The 18,068-nt window shown below is 52.7% G+C and overlaps 1 pseudogene; it reads right to left on the bottom strand.

Moving 5' to 3' along the window:
• Positions 1–667: 667 nt before the first annotated feature.
• On the bottom strand, positions 668–3,396 carry LOC127325798 (UDP-glycosyltransferase 88B1-like; annotated as a pseudogene).
• Positions 3,397–18,068: the final 14,672 nt, after the last annotated feature.

Below are 18,068 nucleotides of genomic sequence, written 5' to 3'. Positions count from 1 at the left end.
CCAGAATTTTTTTTTTCGATAAAGGGAATATATTAATATCAGAAGATACCAATTACACCCAGCCTCTGCAACAACGCACCGTCCTAATGACAATACGGATGCACACAGCCAAAAAAGAGAAAAGAAGCTAAGAAAAAAGAGTCCCGCCATAGCATTCCAGCCCTAGCAACAACAATACAACCACCACCATGACAACACCTAAACTCCAGACTCTTCAAAAGCGACGCCTCCAAGAAGGGAACGGTGCACCAACGCCGTCGTCGCCCGATCAAAGATCTTAGGTTTTCACCCTGAAGATAGTCCGCGCATTCAAAACAATGCCTTCAACAAGGTCATTGTCAGGCACAATCAATTAAGACCAGACCTTAGATTTTCATCCTGAATGGAAGGACTCTGAACTTCACCTGTGCTGCCGCCCCCACTTTCATACTGCTGCTGCAAGCCCAGAACACCAAGCAAGTTCCTCACCAGCGCATAGACTTTGACCTCCATTGCTAGACCTCCCAATCCGGCCATCATGATATTCTCCGCCTCTGACTTCACCCAGGACCAAAGTCACTGTATGGCAAGAAAGAACAGAGCTTCGTGACGTTCCCTCCGAAACTAAACGGTCGGAATAAACGCATGGGTGCGCACGACCGAATACCACCACGTCCGGCAAATCCGAACTCTACACATGAAGGAGTAAATTTGCACAAAATCTTTGCGGTCTGCAGGAGTTTGTAAACTTCAAACAGAAGGAGTGAAATGATCAGTAATATGTTAATTTGTAAACAGCTTGATCAAGTGCATCCTCCATTATCGAGGCTGCTGTTCTGCAAATCTCCCAAGAAGTCGGAGAAGGCTAGTTCAGAGGACCCTCCTTTGCCGATCGCGTCCAATGCCATCTTCTTCGCCACCACCAGCATCTTCCTGAGCTTACTCCCTTCCTCGGTCTCCATGACCATCCTCAACTTGTCCTCAACCTCCCCCGCCTTCACCATCCCTTGCTCGTACCCCTCCAACGCCACCGCGATCTTCATCTCCTCCACCATGAACACCTTGTTCAGCGCCTGCTCGGCGTAGAGCGGCCAACATATCATGGGCAGCCCGGACATGATCGCCTCCAGCATCGAGTTCCACCCACAGTGCGTCAGAAAGACGCCCACCGCCATGTGCCTGTGGCGCCCAGTTCTTCACCACCATGCTCCTGCCTGCCGTCCTCTCCAAGAACCCCGCAGGAAGCAGCCGCTCCAAGTCCGGCTCGCGGAACTTGCTCTGCTCCTCCGGCGGGCTTCTCACTATCCATAGGAACCGTTGGCCGGAACACTCCAGCCCACGGGCGATGTCCTTCAGCTGCGGCTCCGGGAATGCGCCCTTGCTGCCAAAGGAGAGGAAGACGACGCTCTTCTCCGGCTGAGCTTCCAGCCAGGCGAGGCATTCGTGCCGCTTCGCGCTTTTGCTGCTGCCGTCGTTCACCAATGGCCCAATGCAGTATACCCTGGGTGTCGGCCGGCCTGGCAGGCAGACACCGTCTTGGAGCGCTTTCAGGGACTTGGGCTCCAGCCAGTCGAAGCTGTTCACAAGCACGCCCCTCCCTTCGGGGATGCGGCTGAACTGGTACATCCTGGCTTTGGTCTGGTCGCTCTCCTTGTCCTGCACCGTCTGCGGCATGTCCACCGCGCGGATCGGCGGCACGCCGGGGCAATGCACCAGCGTCTCGCCCATGTCCCTGAACGACGGCACGCCAGGGTGGCGGCAGTAGTAGTTGGGAAGGCTGAGGTAGACGGCGAGGTCGCCGGCTGCGGAGGGGAAGAAGAAGTATGCCGGGATGGAGAGCTCGTCGGCGACGTCGAGCGCGTCGACGCAGTACATGTCGAGCAGGAGCGCATCGACGGCGGGCAGCGAGCGCAGGAAACCTCTCGAAATAGGCTTGCGCCCCGCTATATTAATATAGCAAACGACCCGATACAACGAACGCGCTGGGGCCGCAGCACAACCAAGCCCAAAAGAAAAGAAAAAGAAAGGAAAGAAGAAAAAATGCCGACACCGGCAGATCGACGAAAACGATGATGACCCGCAACCACTGCGCCCTCCGGAGAAGTACCACCACGCTCCTAGCACGCCGAGGCACCGTATACCAAGCAACACCTTCACCAAGGAGACGACGATGACGCCGCTGCTGCCCGGACTAGTCCTAGGGTTTCCCCCGGTATGCGGAGGGGATTGGGGAGGAGGTACACCCGACGCCCTTCAGGAAGGAAAGGTGACACCCGTAGGCGTCACCGCGTCGGTGTCGAGCATGCCGACAGGGATTTCTCCCGACCACCAAACCGACCACCCCAGACGCTCCGACGTGCTCCACCTAACATGCCGCCCACCCGCACACGCCACCACGGTCTTGTAGCCATCCTCGCCGCCTAACTGTGGTCACCGGGGCAAGGCCTAGACGAAGAAAAGGGATGCAGCGGGGACGGGGGTAGCAGCACCGCAGCCACGCGGGAGGGAACTGCCTCCACCGCTTTCGCGGTAGCCGACCGGACGAGGCTACGAGGCAGACCAGGCCCGAACTGGCCCGGCCGGACCCAAAAGGGCCCGTAAAGCCCCGCTGCTACGCTGCAGCTGGCCGGCCGAAGTGCCGCCGCCGCCCACCCACCGCCGCCCTGTCTTCTCTTCCTCCAGGGAGCGCCGCCGGCGTGCCAAGAGCAGAGCCACCGCCGTGCCCCTCCGGGCCCCGCCTGGGCCCAGATCTGGGCCGAGCGGGCCCTGCCATGGCGCCGCCTGTGCAGCTCCGCCGCCAACGGCCGCGCCGCCACCCCTCCTCCCACCCGACGTGGGGATCTCACCCCGCCACGCCGGACCGCCGCCGGCCGAGGAGCACCTCCCGGCCGCACCTACCCCGCGCAGCGCAGCGCCGAGAGGGAAAGTCGAGGGGCCGGCGCCGCCCGGGCCTTGCCCGGCGACGCACGCCGACGACGGCGGAGGAGAAGAGGAGGAGGGGGGAGCTGGACGAGGGTGGGTGGCGGCGCGGCCCCGTCGCCCGCGGGGGACGACGCGGTCGCGAGAGCGTTTTTTTCCCTTCGCTCCCTCCCAGATCGCGAGCGCAGGAAACCGTGGAGCGCGGGGTTGGCGAGACGGAGCGTGTCGAGGCTCCGCTTGGTCAGGTGCGCGCCTGGGTCCGGGCTGGGCGGGGCGGGGATGAGCCGGAATGCGACGGAAGGGTTGGCCGTGGCGAGGCGGGACACCGCGTCGGCGGAGACGGCCTCGCGGTCTAGCGTGTCGACGACGACCACGACGACGTTGTGGCCTTGGCGGAGCAGGTGCTTGGCCAGCTCCACCATGGGGATCAGGTGGCCGACGCCCAACGACGGGTACAACACGAACGTCTTGGCGCCCGCCTCCATGGCTGGCATATCGATCAAGGCATCAAGCGAAGGCTAGCTGTTAGAGATCGTGTTAGTGGATGTGCATCACCCCAGTTGGCTGCTGTCTTTAGCGCTTCTCGATGGCATTTATAGGAAAGCACCACTTAGGGTGTCGGCGACCTCTGACGTGGATGTGCAAATTAAACTATGCAAACTTTGACCAAGAATATAGATAATAATACAAAGATCTACATTATCAAATGCATATAATATGAAAAATATATTTCATAACAATTATAAAATATTATTATTTATTGTATATGTTTATATTTTTACCAATATAGATGATTAAACTTTACGAAGTTTGACTTCGACCAAAACTTATATTCAACATATTTTGGGCGGGAGGGAGTACATCGGTGGCTCTGGAGAAATGAATTAACGGTTTTACTCCCAAAAAAAAAAATAACGATTTTACCGTAGGATTGCATCATGATTATTTTTTTATTGCAAATGGGGTTGCAAGTGAGAAAATGTTCTATCCGTTAGATTGTCTAGTGATTCGTGGTAGTTATGAGTTGCAATTGCCCCCAAACTGTTAGATTGCTTCGCGATTTGTGAGTCATGAGTTGCACCATGGATAAAAAAAAGCCTCACTAAGAATTAGCTAAATACTCAGTCGACGCCTCTCTAGAGAAAATACCCAATGAAGAAGAGCTCAAAGATTTCATCCCCAAAATCAAAACTCTTATATCGATCTAAAGTTTTGTCCTTTTCTAGGAGCACTTGACATGTTGTCTCAAGACAGCTCCGAAGTCCAAACTAGTGAGGTTCAGATACTAGAAGATAAGACAATCTTAGAGAATGCGCCGGTAACTGGAACCTGTTTAAGATCCCTTGTGTTACCTGCACCTAGGGCTACTCTAGGGAACTCCTAACCCTAAAGGCACATCTTCCAATCCTCGTGCCTCCCACCATGCCGCTGCTGGAGGATGCCACCGGGCGCGGGACAACAACAACCGGGTACTCTCACGTCGCGTCGCGCACCGTTTTCCTCTTGTCGGACGTGTGTGGGGTATCCCGACAGAGCAAGGCATTGTACAAAATAAAGAAGTCATCCACCTGTTCCACTTAGTCAGGTTATCCATCTCTAGTTTTGTTATTAGACGATGGATAACAGCAACAACAATATCAACTTATGTACAATTAGAAACAAGAAAATGGAGTTGCAAGAAAGGTGTAACAGGTGTGCATTTAGATGCAAAGTCTCAACCCGTTGTTTCTTCGAAGAATTCTCACCTCTTCAATTATCATGAATAATAAACACATAAAAGAGAAAAAGAAAATTAGACATAATGCCCTATGTACCCACGTGCAAAACAAACAACATAGTACAGAAAGCTTACATATGGGTTGTCAAAAAAAGGAGCCTTCACCGAAAACGCATATTCGGTCTGTTCAATGTCAAGCATGGCCCGCTCCATGTTTTCATCGATAGAAAGACGCTCTCTTGAAGCTCCAACACGCCTCTTTTTTAAGAGCCACATAGAGTTACATTAGTAAACAAAACATCAAAATTAATAAATAGATTAGAAGAAAATAGGTGTCGTAAAAACTTTGCAGAAAACTATTCTTAGTGTTTGTAGCATGTGCCAACGGCTGCCACTAAACTTTGGGAAGAGACACGGAACCTCCACAATTAACATATATAAAAAAAAGCACCGTCACCAACGAGACTTTTTGGGTCAAGATTCGCTGCATCCCATCCACGGAGTCGAGGAATAACGATAAATTCACCACCTCCAGACAAGCATCCTCACTATAGAGGATCCACCTCGCCTGAGCCTCCAGTGTAACCATGCATAATGACGAATACCAGCAGCACGTCGAGAAACAGATCTCGTCAGATATAAAGAAAGACGAGATGTTATGACCGGCCTGACTTATTCCAGGAGGGGGCCCAATCATGGGCCCAATTAGGGGCTTAGCCCATTTAGTTTGTTTAGTTTCAGCTCATAAATACTAGATGTAATCCGTACGTGAACAGGAAAGCAATAATCAGAATATTATTGCCGACTCCCAAAGGAGTCGGTCTTCTCCAAACCCTAGCCGCCGCGCCGTCCTTGGCCGCCGCCACGGCTCCCTGCCGCCGCCAATCTCTTCCCCGGCCGCGACAGCCTCCCTCCTTCCCCTACAATCTGCGCCCTAGACACGGCAGGACCCGAGCTCCTACCAACTTGGTATCAGATAGCTCTTGTTCGATCATGTCGTCGCCACCGCCAGCGTCTACTTCGCCGGCCGGCTCGCTGCCCGCTTCCACGACCGTCACCACCTCCGTCGCCGCCATCACGTCGCCGTCCGCCCCGCCATCGACCCCCGTCGTCTACACTCCCGAGCAGATGAGCGGGGTCATCAACGACCTCGTCACCGCCGTCCATGGGATCCGGCTGTACCTGATCAGCTCCCAGGGGCCGCCAGCGCCGATGCAGCCGCCCGCCGCCACCACCGCGGCGTCCGCACCCTGGCTGCCCGCGCTCCCCGGCGCGACGATGCTGCCGCCCCCGCCACCGGCCCTGCCCTGGCCGGCGTGGCCGCCGCCCATAACCACCGGGCCGGCCCCCACCTCCGCGAGCGGCGTCCCTATCCAGCAGGTGCGCTTCCCCCCGTCGCCATCACCGCTGCCGGCGTGGATCAACGCGTCGCCATCACCCTCGCCGGTCTACTCCGTGGCCGGGGATCCGCCGAGGCCCACACTCCCGGACGCCGCAGCCGCAGGACACGCGGAACCCTCCGCCGACCGCGTCGCGCCATACGTCCAGGGCGTCGCTGCACCAACACCGCCCCGCTTCGCCAAGCTCGACTTCGCCACCTTCGACGGCTCGGAGGACCCCCTCAACTGGCTCAACCAGTGCGAGCAGTTCTTCCGGGGACAGCGCACCCTCGCCTCCGACCGCACTTGGCTGGCCTCTTACCACCTCCGGGGCGCCGCGCAGACGTGGTACTATTCCCTCGAGCAGGACGAGGGCGGCATGCCCCCATGGGACCGCTTCCGGGAACTCTGTCTTCTCCGCTTTGGGCCGCCAATTCGCGGGAGCCGGTTGGCGGAGCTTGGGCGACTGCCCTTCACGACCACGGTCCAGGACTTCGCGGAGCGCTTCCAGGCTCTCGCTTGCCACGCCCCGGGCGTGACGGGCCAGCAACGTGCGGAGCTCTTCATCGGTGGGCTGCCGGACCATATCCGGGTAGACGTGGAGCTTCAGGCTCCCCAGGACCTCCAGACGGCGATGCACTACGCCCGCGCCTACGAGCGTCGCGCCCAGGCAATGCCGCCCGGCCCACCGAGCCGCGGAGGCCGCCCGGCCGCTCGACCACCGCCACCGGCCGCACGGCCAGACCGGCCGAACCCGACCGCGCCACCGGCCCCTGCCCCGGCCGCGACACGGACGTTCAGGAGGCTCACCCCGGCTGAGCAGCTCGAGCGCCGCCGCCTCGGCCTGTGCTTCAACTGCGACGAGCCCTATGCACCCGGCCACATCTGCCCCCGCCTCTTCTACTTGGAGACGGTCGACGACTTCGAGGCAGACACACTCGCCGAGCCACCGGCGCCGCCCGAGCCTGCCACCACGACCGCGCCTGCCACCGCCTTCGTGGTCTCGCTCCACGCCCTGGCGGGTATCCGCCACGAGCGCACTATGCTCCTGCCGGTGACAATCCGCGGCGAGAAACTGGTGGCTCTCTTGGATACGGGCTCCACGCATAACTTCCTGCCGGCGACTACCATGCGCCGCTTAGCCCTCCAGCCATCGGGCGGTGCTCATCTCCGCGTCACAGTGGCCAACGGTGACCGCCTACAGTGCCATGGCCTGGCACAGCACGTGCCTCTCACCATCAGCGACGAGCACTTCACCATCACATGCGCCGGCATCGACTTGGGCTGCTTCGACTTCATCCTCGGCGTCGACTTCCTCCGGACCCTCGGCCCCATCCTATGGGACTTCGACACCCTCACGATGACCTTCTGGCGCCAGGGCCGCCGCGTCCACTGGGAGGGTATTGGGGGCACCGCTCCGGCCCCGCAGCTTCAACTCGCCACGACCGACTCCGAGGCCGAGCATCCCCTCCTGACACACCTCCTGCAGCAGCATGGCGACCTCTTCGACGAGCCGCAGGGGCTACCGCCGGTCCGGGTGTACGATCATCGTATCCACCTCCTCCCGGACACGGCGCCGGTCGCGGTGCAGCCCTATCGCTACCCTCAGCTGCAGAAGGACGAGTTGGAGCGGCAGTGCGCACTCATGCTAGCCGCTGGTATCATTCGGATCTCCACGTCACCATTCTCGGCGCCGGTCCTTCTCGTCCGCAAGTCGGACGGTACGTGGCGCTTCTGCATCGACTACCGCGCCCTCAACGCGCTGACGCTGAAGGATAAGTTCCCAATTCCGGTGGTGGACGAGCTCTTCGACGAGCTCCACGGGGCGCGCTTCTTCACCAAGCTCGACTTGCGGTCAGGCTACAATCAAGTGCGCATGCACCCGGAGGATATCGCCAAGACGGCGTTCCGGACTCACCACGGCCACTTCGAGTTCTTGGTGATGCCTTTCGGCCTCACCAACGCCCCCGCAACGTTCCAGGCTCTCATGAACGATGTCCTTCGCCCCTACTTACGCCGGTTTGTGCTTGTTTTTTTTGATGACATCCTCATCTTCAGCACCTCTTGGGCGGAGCACCTGCAGCATATCGCCATCATCTTCAACGAGCTTCGAGCGCACCATCTTCACCTTAAGCTGTGTCACCGGGGACCGTCCGCGCGCATGGGTGGATTGGCTGTCCTGGGAGGAGTACTGCTACAACACCTCCTACCACTCAGCCCTGCGCGCCACGCCATTCGAGGTGGTCTACGGCCGTCCAGCGCCGCCCATTCTACCGGTGGATTTGGCGACAGCCCGGACGGAGATAGCGGGCGAGCTCATCCGCACCCGCGATGAGGTTTTGGCCGAGGTGCGGCAACGCCTCGTGCAGGCCCAGCAGTTGGCCAAGCACTACTACGATGGACATCATCGCGAGGTGGAGTATGCGGTCGGTGATTGGGTGTGGCTGCGTCTCCTGCATCGTTCCACTCAGTCCTTGGACCCGCGCGTGAAGCGCAAGCTGGGCCCCCGCTACGCTGGGCCCTTCGTCATCTTGGAGCGCGTGGGGACGCTCGCGTATCGTCTTCAGCTTCCGGCCGGATCCCGCATCCACGATGTCTTCCATGTGGGGCTGTTGAAGCCTTACCGCGGAGATCCTCCTGCTGCGCCACCAGCACTTCCTCCTACTGCAGATGGCCGTCTTCTTCCGAGTCCTGCAAAGGTGTTGCGGGCTCAGCTACGTCGCGGTGTTTGGTACTTGCTGGTTCAGTGGGAGGGACTGCCAGAGGAGGAGGCCACGTGGGAGCAGCGCGATGACTTCTCCCTCCACTATCCAGACTACCAGCTCGAGGACGAGCTGTTTGCGCAGGCGGGGAGAGATGTTATGACCGGCCTGACTTATTCCAGGAGGGGGCCCAATCATGGGCCCAATTAGGGGCTTAGCCCATTTAGTTTGTTTAGTTTCAGCTCATAAATACTAGATGTAATCCGCACGTGAACAGGAAAGCAATAATCAGAATATTATTGCCGACTCCCAAAGGAGTCGGTCTTCTCCAAACCCTAGCCGCCGCGCCGTCCTTGGCCGCCGCCACGGCTCCCTGCCGCCGCCGATCTCTTCCCCGGCCGCGACAGCCTCCCTCCTTCCCCTACAATCTGCGCCCTAGACACGGCAGGACCCGAGCTCCTACCACGAGAAGACCAAGCCATCGATCTGAAATATCGACAAGCACATGATGACATTAACTCCTAGACGTCACCGTGAAGGTTAGCGCTAGTGTGAGAGTGGAGTTACGGCAACTTTATTCGCCGACCGCTTCTCCCACCACCCTAAACGACGTAACATAGCACCGTAATCCTAAAAATTAGACCAGAATCGCTGGAGTGGCAAGCGGAGGGAGAGGAGGCCAGCCCTCACACCGGCAAAGATCTAGGGGCGGGAGAGGTGTCGCCTCCACCTCCTGTCACGACATGGTGTTTTGGCGCATAGGTTTAAATACACGTATATTATGAAATTGCATTTTGAATATATTTCAGTATGTCAAAAAATTCTGAAAAAAATCTTGGGTGCTGGAACATGCTATGTACACAAAGTTTTGTAGGAAGAAAAACATTTTTTTACCAGCAGTGCAAGAATTACAAAAAATGTCATTCCTTCACTCAAATTTATGTGCGGACAGGAATGTGCCGTTGTACAGCTATATTTTTTTCAGATTGTTTTAACATTTTAAAATAGGTTTTTTCCAAAATGCATTTCCCGTATCGAAAGTGTTATTGATCCAGCGCCTCGTTGTTGACACAGGACAGCACCAGCGCGTAAAACAGTTCTGAAATGGAAAAACCCCAACGCGCGCGTAAAACCAAATCGGCTGAGGTTTAGCAATTTCCAAGGAAACAGCGCTGCTTCCAAATTATAGATCATAGCCTTGGCCGGACTGCTCTGTTGACAAACCAAAACGCGTGCGGGAAACGATCGGGGTTACGGGACATACTACACGCTGTTGATCTCCCCTTCAGTTCGTCTCCAAATCGAATCAAACTTCGCCGACCGTCCCGGCCAGCTTCATATCTTGCATCCGCAGGCAAGACGTGAGAGGCCAAAGGCTAGCTTTTTAGACGGAAGCCAAGGCAAGCTCGAGAGCAATCCATGGACGACGAGTACTTGAGCAAGGGCGATGCTTCCGATGCTGCGTTTCTGTTCACGCAGGCGATCCACGACGGCCCGCCAACGGCGGCGCTCTACGCGGAGCGTGCACGGGCGTTCATCGGGACGGGCGACCTCGTGTCCGCTGCCGCCGACGCCTTCAGGGCCGTCCAGCTCGACCCCACCATGCCGAGGGCCTACCTCCGCACAGCCCGCGCGTGCATCGGCCTGAAGAGGTACGGCGACGCCCGGGCCGCCGTGCTGGCCGGCACCGTCCTCGCGCCCGGAGACATGCGGTTCGCGGAGCTTATGGAGGAGCTCGACGGGAAGAAGATGGTGCCAGAGAAGAGGATGACGTCGTCGTCACAGGCCGGCGCCGAAGGAGCCACCTGCGACAGCGGGAAGCTGAGGAAGCTGATCAATGATATGCACGGAGTGCCAAGGCCGGCGCACCGGAGGGCGTCGAGCAGCGTCTTCTAACTCGCGCTAGGCATGCGAAGTGAAACTACCAATTTAGTTAGAAATTTCATCAGTTGGCACATAAAAGTAACGAGAATTAATGGCTGTGATTGTTTCTCAGTCGACTGAAAATTAATTTTATTTTTAGTTAGATAATGTCATCAAATTTCAGTTAAAACTTATTGTATAACTCATAGCTAGCATGAAGCAAGATGCAAATCTAATCTAATGATGTAAGAGAGCACGAAGTTAGCTGAAAACTAGCAAATCTTTTATATTATTATATTAGGAGCTGTGTACACATTAGGTAGAATTACAACGGATCGATCACAATCGGGCCAGCAGCTAATACAGTATCAATCTACCATTGTTAGCTAACTAACCGGGATCTTAAACAGAAACGTGCAAGGCACACATATACAGAAACGTGCATGTCACGTGTGTACACAGCGTTTATCAGCCGTCCTCAGTCACATTCACAACCGCAGGAGCAAGCAGTGTTGGAGTAAAGCACCAGCTTTTTTGGGCAAGATCTGGTGCGGCCTGTAGCGGTGGCGGCGCGGCGACGTGCTCCGGCGGTCGGAGACGGCGACGCCTGGCTCTCCCCCAGGAATCTCTGTTAATAAACCCAATGGCTGCTCCCTTCCCCTGTTCTACATCGCTGCTCTTCCTTGTTCTCCCTAACGTCTGTTGTCTTCTTCCTTGTTCTCCCTAACGTCTGGCTACGTTTCTTCTTTGATTCTGACCGTCGTCATCCTCAGTTAGCCAGCCTCATCCGAGACTTCCATCGAGAGGATGGACGACATTGCGGGTGGTGCCCCTGGTGGCTTCAGTGAAGTTGGGGCCCGGCAGACAGGTCAAACAGGGTGCTCTTCTCCAAAGCGGCACGAGTGGAGCCGACCTTTCCTCTCGCTGGCGGCATTGGCCGGAGATGAGTCGGACTATACAAATGATGTGATCTTTGCTGCTTCCACCTTTAAAGTACGTATCCATACATCAGGTTGCATGGAACAATGGGATATGATAGACACCTAGGAGTACTAGTTACGGCCGGAGGAATCTCATCTCCGGCCATTTTTGTTTTTTTTGGAACATTCGCTCATCATGTTGGACGGATGGAATCCCAATTGGCAAACCTTGTTGAGTTATGTTTCGTGCTTTCTTTGAACCATCGAGTTGCTAAGGTCGTCGTGAGCGAGAGGTCAATTAATGGTTTGAACGAACGAGGCCACTGGAGATGGCTCGGGGAACCAAAGAGGAGACGCATGCATGGCAGCGCACAACCAAATGCTATCTCAATGTAACGGTCCACTAACGAACGTGAAGCTCCACGACTTGGATTGCTCACGTCAATGTACTACTAGATCCGTATCTCAGTACTTGTGTGACCTAATCACCCCGCGGAATCTGCTACTCCCTACATCATGATGATTTTTTTTCTTTGAACCATCCATCCGCCGACGTCATCGTGAGCGAGAGATCAATTGATGGTTTGAACGAGGCCACCGGGGATGGCCTGGGGGAGCCAAAAAGCAGACACATCGCAACACACTCCCAACATGAAAATATTTTGGTAAACGACCTAGGCTTACCTCTCAAGAGAAATGGCGGACGAGTTCGTGGGGGCACATAAAGGTTGAGACCGTGGGAGTAAAACACAAGATGTCTCACTACATGAAAATATTTTGGTAAACAATCTAGGCTTACCTCTCAGGATATTGATGTCGTGGATGGCATCTCACGGAGACCATATGGCCAGCCAACAACCTGCCTTTATGAGTTTAAAAGCACGGGCGGGATCGAATGAAAGAATGATGGAGGGGGAGAGAGCGAACGAGTCAACGAGGCATAGGTAGGAATTAGAGTACTCTAGGAATTATATGTGTGCATGTTGCCTCAGTGAGTGAAAGTGAGAGAATTAAGATGGAGAGAGAGAACGAGGCCATGCACGACATGTGCCCGTGCAATAAATGCATGCACCATGTACTATTGTATTCTATTTTTCCCGCACATGCATGATCAACCAGTGGATTTAATTATTATGCTCACCATCTGTGTAGTTGGCCGGCCGGGTGGAGACCACAAGGGCTAAATAAGGCCCAGACAGCGGCGGCCTTTGTTCAACCCAGCAAACATTGCACACCAGGAAAAAGCAGCTAAGAGGAAGACTTTTAGTCCCACCTCGCCAAGGGGTGAAAGTTGAGAGCAACTTATAAGGGAGACTTTTGTAGACATGTAAAATGCTAGAAACACACGTAGGGCTGCACTACACACGTATAGCGCGTGCGCTCGCGTGAATATTCGCGACTTAAGACTTTGGACGCTTGGCGCGGATTGCGGACTACCAAATATAATTTATACTTTTTTATTATTTTGATATAAAAATTCCCTCTTATGTCCTATGTACCCACGTGCAAAACAAACAACATAGTACAGAAAGCTTACATATGGGTTGTCAAAAAAAGGAGCCTTCACCGAAAACGCATATTCGGTCTGTTCAATGTCAAGCATGGCCCGCTCCATGTTTTCATCGATAGAAAGACGCTCTCTTGAAGCTCCAACACGCCTCTTTTTTAAGAGCCACATAGAGTTACATTAGTAAACAAAACATCAAAATTAATAAATAGATTAGAAGAAAATAGGTGTCGTAAAAACTTTGCAGAAAACTATTCTTAGTGTTTGTAGCATGTGCCGACGGCTGCCACTGAACTTTGGGAAGAGACACCGAACCTCCACAATTAACATATATAAAAAAAGCACCGTCACCAACGAGACTTTTTGGGTCAAGATTCGCTGCATCCCATGCACGGAGTCGAGGAATAACGATAAATTCACCACCTCCAGACAAGCATCCTCACTATAGAGGATCCACCTCGCCCGAGCCTCCAGTGTAACCATGCATAATGACGAATACCAGCAGGACGTCGAGAAACAGATCTCGCCAGATATAAAGAAAGACGAGAAGACCAAGCCATCGATCTGAAATATCGACAAGCACATGATGACATTAACTCCTAGACGTCACCGTGAAGGTCAGCGCTAGTTAACCGAAGGTGCTAGGTTCGACATCGTTGAAATCAATCATAATGGCCAACCGATTTCTCCCGAGAAGGTGCCAAAATTATTTATATGTCAACGTGAAGTGGTTGTTAGGGACTGCATCCCGATCACCGTTCGAGAATGGCATAAGCCAAAGGCTGGAGAGGTTGAAGAAGGTACTTATGTCGATGATGTAGCCAAAAATAACCTTTGGGGTCAGCTCATGGCACATTTCACCCTACCTCAAGAGGAGAATCCCGATACAGCTAGAAAGATGGAGGGGAAAGTCAAGGAGTTTGCTCTAAAGAAGATGGCTGAACTATTCAAGAACCACAAGAAAAGATTGTACCGTGACTTTGTCAAGCAAAACAAGACTCCGGACTTCACTAGAGAGCATGAGAAGATAAAATATCATTTTCCCGAATTCGTGAAGTTCAAGCTTTCAGATGAATTTAAGAAAAGGTCGGAAACAAATAAGGCAAATGTTGCGTTGAAAAAATATGAGGTCTACGATCACATGGTGGTCCTGCTTGATCGATATGTAGCTAAAACGACCTACGACGATTTAGGGTTTTCACCGCATCATCGGAACATCCTACGCGTGGTTGAGCCTGGCAGCCACGCACGGTGATAATAAACCAACCCTAGACAAGGCCTAAAAACCAACATGAAGTTGATCCCCGGAACATCTTATCTAGGGCTAGCAAACTACACCCTACATGCTACTGGATCCTTCAACCCGTTTGCAAGGCCTAACTATGCAGATATTAAACTAATCCTTGAGGAACAAGGAGCAATCATAACGGATCGGATCTACTAGATAATGATCAAGCAAGGTGTCGCCCTTACACCTAAGATAGGTGTAAGGGCGGCTAGACGTCTAAGGGTTGCATGGACGAAAGCATGTATCGTGGTAAAACAATGCTAACCCTAACACATCTACGATAACTACGTTGCTCGCCATCAACAAGGCTTCAGCACGAGCAACGCATGAACGACGAATAAACGTGTATTTAGCTTTGCAATTTTTTTGGATAATTTTTGCCTTTTTGGTATGTTGCTTGTCTGGTTTAGCTTTGCAATTTGTGTGTTTTAATTTATTGATGCCAAGAATTCACTGAGCATGTACAGTCTAAGAGCATCCTGATGGTGCACATAAAAGTTGATAAGGGATATGTATTACTGGTTCAAGATGTGCACATCATGTTGTTAGATCAGGGGTGAGCTACCAGGCATATTTAAGGCATACTGATTTAAGCAGCACAGATGCTCATGTGGACCGGCAAACCTGTTCAAGAAAAGGATGGTAGAGATTTTGGAGGGCAAGGACGCCTTTCATAAATGCATGATACCATCGTATTGACTGAGATGGTTACCTTTTCTATGCACAAAGTCTTAGTATCTTGGAACAAAATACACCTGATGTATGACTTCTGTGTTGGGAAGACTGCTGCTAATAAAATGAGTTTCATCTACTGCTGCTCGTATTCAGATACCTCTCTGTGGTGTGTTCTATGTTCCAAGTGTAATCAACCGCTGAGAGGTTCTTGGATGACAAAGGTAACAAGTATTTAAAGATTGAAGTTTTAGAACCACAGTACGTAGTATTATTATCTTCGGTTAACACTAGGAAGTCCTTTCAGTTCTTTTCATGTGGTGATTCTCCGGGTGCTCTTTGAGAATGTACACTGTGTTGTTTCGTTGTTTTTATTTTTTCTTACAGGTAAGTGCAAGTTTTGGGATGTCCTTGGCTAAAACCTAATTCCGCAAAGTGCATTCTGGAGCAAATCAGGTTAGGACTTTGGCTTCTGCATTCTATTTTCCAGAAATTTGGTTAGGACTTGACGCTCCCAAATCAGGAGCTGCCGCCACCAGCAAGAACTCCAGGGCTGCTGAAACTAGCTTGTTTCCGTGGACATGAATGTGAGAATTCAGTTTTTTTCCAGGAGGAAGAGATATCTTGATATACAGTAGTGTAGTAAAATGGGTGAAATTTGCCTGTTCATGTTCAGGTATACCAGTTCAGCGATGTATCATGTTGGCTGAGAGTTGTACAAAATTGCAGTATCCTAATAAAACTCTTGGCCATATTATGTGATTTTTTGGAAAGATTATAGAATTGATTAGTTGAGACGCGCGTGCGCGTGCATAGCTACTAGTCGATAGAAAAGACCCTATCCTGAAGATCCAACATGCCTCGTTTTTTAAGAGCCACACATTTCATTAATAGAAAAAAAATTACATGAGTAAACGGAACGTAAAAACTAATAAATAGATTAGAAGAAAATAGGTGTCGTAAAAACTTTGCAGAAAACTATTCTTAGTGTTTGTAGCATGTGCCAACGGCTGCCGCTAAACTCCGGGAAGAGACGCCGAACCTCCACAATTAACAGATCTAAAAAGAGTACCATCAACAACCAGACTTTGTGAGTCAAGATTCGATGCATCCCATCAACGAAGTCGAGGAATAACGACAAATTCACCACCTCCAGAGAAGCATCCTCACTATAGAGCATCCACCTTGCCCCAGCCTCCAGTGTAACCATGCATAATGACGAGCACCAGTAACACATCGAGAAACAAATCTCATCAGATACAAAGAAAGGCGAGAAGACCAAGTCGTCGATCTGAAATATCGACAAGCACACAATGACATTAATTCTTAGACGTCGCCGTGCCTAGTGTGAGAGTGGAGTTACGACAACTTTATTCGCCCGACCGCTTCTCCCACCACCCTAACGACGCACCATAGCACCGTAATCCTAAAAATTAGACCAGAATGGAGGAGTGAGGTCCTCCTCCCGGAGTGGCAAGCGGAGGGAGAGGAGGCCAGCCCTCACGCCAGCAAAGATCTAGGGGCGGGAGAGGTGTCGCATCCACCTCCTGTCACGACTCGCGAGGGCGATTATCTAACGGACATGGTGTTTTGGCGCATAGGTTTAAATACACCTATATTATGAAATTGCATTTTGAATATATTTCAGTATGTCAAAAAATTCTGAAAAAAATCTTGGGTGCTGGAACATGCTATGTACACAAAGTTTTGTAGGGTAAAGACATTTTTTACCAGCTGTGTAAGAATTACAAATAATGTCATTCCTTCACTCAAATATCGCGAGATGCTATTTGGGAGCACCGAAATTGTCTTTTTGTACAAGGCACGAAAAATGTCATTCCTTCACTAAAATTTATGTGCGGACAGGAATGTGCCGTTGTACAGCTATATTTTTTAAGATTATTTAAACATTTTAAAATAGGTTTTTTCCAAAATGCATTTCCCGTATCGAAAGTGTTATTGATCCAGCGCCTCGTTGTTGACACAGGACAGCACCAGCGCGTAAAACAGTTCAGAAATACTAGCAAAAACCAACGCGTAAAACCAAATCGGCTGCGGCTTAGCAATTTCCAAGGAAACGGCGCTGCTTCCAAATTAGATCATAGCCTTGGCCGGACTGCTCTGTTCACAAACCAAAACGCGTGCGGGAAACGATCGGGGTGACGGGACATACTACACGCGGTTGATCTCCCCTTCAGTTCGTCTCCAAATCGAATCAAACTTGGCCGACCGTCCCGGCCAGCTTCATCTTGCATCCGCAGGCAAGCCGGGAGAGGCCAAGGCTAGCTTTTTAGACGGAAGCCAAGGCAAGCTCGAGAGCAATCCATGGACGACGAGTACTTGAGCAAGGGCGATGCTTCCGATGCTGCGTTTCTGTTCACGCAGGCGATCCACGACGGCCCGCCAACGGCGGCGCTCTACGCGGAGCGTGCACGGGCGTTCATCGGAACGGGCGATCTCGTGTCCGCCGCCGACGACGCCTTCAGGGCCGTCCAGCTCGACCCCACCATGCCGAGGGCCTACCTCCGCACAGCCCGCGCGTGCATCGGCCTGAAGAGGTACGGCGACGCCCGGGCCGCCGTGCTGGCCGGCGCCGTCCTCGCGCCCGGGGACATGCGGTTCGCGGAGCTTATGGAGGAGCTCGACGGGAAGAAGATGGTGCCAGAGAAGAGGATGACGTCGTCGTCACAGGCCGGCGCCGAAGGAGCCACCTGCGACAGCGGGAAGCTGAGGAAGCTGATCAACGATATGCACGGAGTGCCAAGGCCGGCGCACCGGAGGGCGTCGAGCAGCGTCTTCTAACTCGCGCTAGGCATGCGAAGTGAAACTACCAATTTAGTTAGAAATTTCATCAGTTGGCACATAAAAGTAACGAGAATTAATGGGTGTGACTGTTTCTTAGTCGACTGAAAATTAATTTTATTCTTAGTTAGATAATGTCATCAAATTTCAGTTGAAACTTATTTTATAACTCATAGCTAGCATGAAGCAAGATGCAAATCTAATGATGTAAGACTTAACAGAGCACGAAGTTAGCTGAAAACTAGCAAATCCTTTATATTATTAGGAGCTGTGTACACATTAGGTAGAATTACAACGGATCGATCACAATCGGGCCAGCA

Source organism: Lolium perenne, chromosome 3, assembly GCF_019359855.2.
Source record: "Lolium perenne isolate Kyuss_39 chromosome 3, Kyuss_2.0, whole genome shotgun sequence".
Classification (NCBI taxonomy): domain Eukaryota; kingdom Viridiplantae; phylum Streptophyta; class Magnoliopsida; order Poales; family Poaceae; genus Lolium; species Lolium perenne.
Note: the sequence above shows the minus strand (reverse complement) of the source record. Positions and strands in the feature narration are given on the sequence as shown.